At 39.1% G+C, this 4,718-nt stretch overlaps 1 pseudogene; it reads right to left on the bottom strand.

Annotated features, from left to right (window-relative positions):
* Positions 1-2,156: 2,156 nt before the first annotated feature.
* LOC112410668 (GTP-binding nuclear protein Ran-like) lies at positions 2,157-2,808 on the bottom strand (annotated as a pseudogene).
* Positions 2,809-4,718: the final 1,910 nt, after the last annotated feature.

Here is a 4,718-nt window from a genome sequence, read left to right as displayed (position 1 = left end):
GCTCACTCACATGGATTGCAAGTTGGTACTAGCAGTGGACAGGAAGCCTCAGATCCTCATCACATAGACATCCACAAGACTATACCAGTGTCCTCATTACCTGGCATACACCAGGAGCAAGTGATCCAAGAGAGAAAGCCCCATGGAAACTACAGTGTCTCATAAGAACTAGCTTTGGAATCACACACCATCATTTCTGCAAGATCTTCCTGGTCATACACTTATATCAGTCATACTAAATATAGGAAAGGACCATACAAGGGCATGAGTACCAAGTGTCAGGGATCACTGGCTGCCAGTTTGGAGGCTGGGTACTGTGCCTCTCTTTCTTACTCATCATGTACAGGCTGCATCTCCTAGATTGCCAGTTAGTAAAATAAAGATACTAGCTCCTCTAGTATACTTGCCCCTCGTATCTCTATCACTACCAACCCTTTCCACCACCCAGCTGTTGCCAGCTGTCATTTACTTATTTATTTATTGCTAAAGTTAAGAATATTTACATTCTATTCTGAAACCATAGTTCATATCTATGCTTTGTCTCAGTTAATTCTAGAAACTAAAATCAGTAAATAGCATTTATATTCTTATAACTTTATAAATAATGGAAAGAGCCAAGTAGTGAGCAATGATATTGTTTCTTTCCTTTTTGTTCCAAAGTCGAATTCCTATGCCATATAAAGAATAATGTTTAAATTAATTATATTTCCTTCTAATTCAACAGTTGCTCAAATTTATTTATTATGTCATTTTAACTTTCTTTTCTATTTAAACCACGCCCTTCTGTGCAATTTTTATTTCCCTGGAGTGTGATGATCCATGTTTTTTTATCATTGGTAGAAGAAACCTATGCCTTCTGAATACCTCCTAGTCCTTACCTTTTCTATCTATTAATTATCTACTAAGTCAGTCTGATTTTTTTTTTAAATTTGACCACACCATGCAGCTTGTGGGATCTTATTTCCCCAAACAGGGGTTGAACCTGTGCCCTCAGCAGTGAAAGCACAGAGTCTTAACCACGGGACTGCCTGGACCGCCAGGGAATTCCCAGTCTGATTTTTCTATTGCTATGAATATATCTATTCAGTGCTTTCAGCCTCATAGAACAAAAAACACAACTCAAACTGGCCTAAATAGTAACTGAAAATCCAAGATAGGATGGATTTCAGAGTTGGTTGATCTGGTTGCCTCATGAATGGAGGGTAGCTACCTTCACTTAGGGGTACCTACTTCCTCATTCATGACTGGTGGAGACAGAGAGTTACTACCAGAAACCTTTCCAGTATAATAAGAAGAAACATTCTCAGATCACCCTCACAAATCTTTCCTGCTGCTTCAATGATCATTCTTGAGTCTGTCACTCAGGAGGAGATTTACTCTGATTGGCATATGCCAATAAGAGTCTGTTTCGAATGCTGGAGGTGAGGTCAGTGTCCTCTAAATCATATGAGCTAAATGGAAATCTAGAAACTTGAATATCAGGTTTCTCTTGGGAAAATGGGTTTGTGAATTCTGGGTAGGCAACTAACTATACATTTTTAAAAGCATGGCTTTTTAGGTTTGGGGGGTTTACAATGATGTTTTAGAGTATAGTTCTTTTTCCTTTATCTTACTTGGCATGCAACAGTCTATTTCAGTTTGAAGTCTTGTGTTGTCTTTCAGCTACAAAATTTTTCATATGTTATTTCTTTGATAATTTCTCTTCCATGATTTTTCTCTGTCTAGTCGTTAGGTCAGTTATCTCATTTGTCTTTGTGAAGTAATGACAGACTCTACTAAATCCCAAGTTTGTTTGTTTGTTTTTAGATGTTTCAGATACAACTTGATTCTGCTTCTAAATGAAAAAGAATGGAAATGACAGTAACAAACAAGATTTCACCACTGAATATTGTGATGTGACTGTAGCAGTCTTATATGTGAAACTCAAGAAGGAGCTGTGTTCCAAAACAGCTAAATATGCAGGTCTGAAAAAATTAAACCATTTTGTTTAACTGCCACATTCACTCCAAAGCCCATTCATCTCCTTCAGCAACCCAAAGATTAAGCACACGTTCTGCTTAGCTATATAAAAAAGTGGCAAACATGCTGCACCAGTGACATCACAGGACAGTTGCCTATAAACTAGACTTCTGATGCTGGGCTTCAGCTTCATTTTCTCACAGGTCATCATCTTCATCCAAGAGAGCAGTTGTCTGAAAAACCTCTAGCTCATGCTCACACTGCACTGCCAAGGCTGGGTCCATGACCACCTCTGGTGGGTAAAGAGCAGGCATGGCGATGAACTCCAAGTTAGGGTCTTTGATCAGTTTCAGAAGAAGGGCTTTTCAAAGTTGTAGTTACTTTTGGTGGAAATGTCATAGTGCTGAGGATTCTTCTTTTGGTGGAAGACAATTGATTTTGCTTTAACTTTTCTGTCCTTAACATCCATTTTGTTGTCACACAACACAATGGGGATGGTTTCACATACTCATACCAGATCTCTATGCCCATGAGGCACATTCTTGTAACTTATTTTTTTCTTGTAACTCTTGGTGTTACATCAAACATTATGATGATACACTGAGGTTGGATATAATAACCATCTCTCAGTCTACCAAATTTCTCCTGACCAGCTGTATTCCATGAATTGAACTTAATAGGTCTTCTGTTGGTATGGAACACAATGGGATGGTCCTCAACACCCAAGGTAGCTATATACTTCTCAAATTCACCAGTGAGATGACATTCCTCAAATGTAGTTTTTCCAGTACTGCCATCACCAACCAATACATGTTTGAACTGAACTTGGGGTTCTCCTTGGGCAGCCATCCTGATGTTACTTCCAGAAGCGTCTCCACACCCGTCTGACTGAGGGCTCTGAATCCCAAGTTTCGATCCTTAGTTTCAATAAATATATTCATCTTTTCATTAACTTACTCATTGAATTATTTATTGAAACTTTATTAAATATTATAAAACAGGCACTGAGCTCTGTGGTAAAGATACAAATATAAGTAAGATATTTTCCTGGCTCTTAAAGGACACCTGTCTAGTGGGGAAGATACACTGATGTATACAGTGCTGTAGTTGAAATATGTGCAGAATAGAACTGGAGTCCAAAGAGGAAATAGACTATTTAATTGGATAGCAGACAGAAAAGACTTAATAGAGAAGTAATACTTAAGCTGCATCTTGAAAGATGAGCAAATACTCACCAGGTCAGTGGTGGGCAAGGAATCAGGGCTTTCCAGGCAGGAGAAGCAAAGTAGCATGATGTTCTCAGAGACATTTCAAGAAGTTTGAAAGGGATTGATTGTAGAACTGTGGTATAGAATGAGAAGGGAGAGGTAAGTAGGACCCAAATCATGGAGGACCTTATATGCCAGACCACAGAGTTTGGACTTTATCCTGTAGGTAAAAGTGCTTTAATTAGCAGAGTGACATGGTCATAATTATGTGCTCAGATACACCACACTGGTTATGATGCAGAAAGTGGATGGAGACATTAGAGCCTGGGAAACCAGTTACATTGCTATCATTACATATCAAGTGAAGGATGATGATTACATCATCTTATAGATCAGAATATGTCACCCGAAAATATGTCACTCTGGCATAATGATTATTTTGAGGTGAAAGCAATTGAGAAAAAGAGCACAGGACGAGCTCTCTACATTCCTACTATGTACCTGAAAGCAAGATAACAAATTCCCTTTGTGAAGATGTCCTCCTTCCCCTTTATATACCAGGGAGAGAATAGCAATCTTATCACCAGAGATGAGATGGCACTGAGAGTCCACTAACTTGTCATTATCCACTTTTAGCTTCCCATATATTTGCCTTTCTACAATTTGCCACCCCTAGAAGCTTAAAGTTCCGTTTCTTCATCTTGTCCCTTCTCTTTAAGTGTATCCTCCTTCATCCAAATGATACCAAAGCCTCCAAGATTAGCCATTTCTTTGGAATTATTCTCTTCTTTCTATGAAGACTGCCACACCCTGCTCCATGCCACATAAAAATTTTATCATCAGGTAAATGTGTATGCCTTTTTTGCTGTTACTCTTTCACTTGTCAGTTTATTTCATACATCCAGCTGGAGAATCTAAGACAGTAGAGGAGAAATTTCTTCCCCTCCAGTCTGAAGTCATAGACAAAAGGATGAAGAAATATGAATGATGTGATAGAGGTTGCATTAATGAAGCTTGATTAGATGTGCATTAATGAAGCTTGACTAGATGTGAATGAGGGGATGGAGTAAAGTACTACCCAGAGTGACAATCGAGTTCCTGGATGGGTAAATAGCTGGGCATTGATGCCATCCACCGAGGTATCAAACATAGCAGGAAGAGCAACAAAACATTTCGAGAGAAGATAATGTGGTTTTCATACCGGACAGGGTTCTTGGCCTTCCCCAATAAATAGAAATTGACTAGAGGCCAGAAAAGAAATTCAGGCAAGTTTTATTGGGGCCCCTGCTGTAGCAGTGGGGAGAGAAAAGAAGTAACAAGTTCTTGCTCTTCCCCCGAGACGTAGCAAGCTCTTTCCTAATATGGGGTGTGGGTAGCGGTGTGTCCAGGAGTAGGGCCGGAGAGGCAGCTTAGGTTTTTTTTTTTTTAAACATCTTTATTGGGGTATAATTGCTTTACAATGGTGTGTTAGTTTCTGCTTTATAACAAAGTGAATCAGCTATACATATACATATGTTCCCATATGTCTTCCCTCTTGCGTCTCCCTCCCTC

Source organism: Neophocaena asiaeorientalis, unplaced genomic scaffold (genome assembly GCF_003031525.2).
Source record: "Neophocaena asiaeorientalis asiaeorientalis breed wild unplaced genomic scaffold, Neophocaena_asiaeorientalis_V1.1 scaffold377, whole genome shotgun sequence".
NCBI classification, from domain to species: Eukaryota; Metazoa; Chordata; class Mammalia; order Artiodactyla; family Phocoenidae; genus Neophocaena; species Neophocaena asiaeorientalis.
This window is presented reverse-complemented; position numbering and strand designations above follow the sequence as displayed.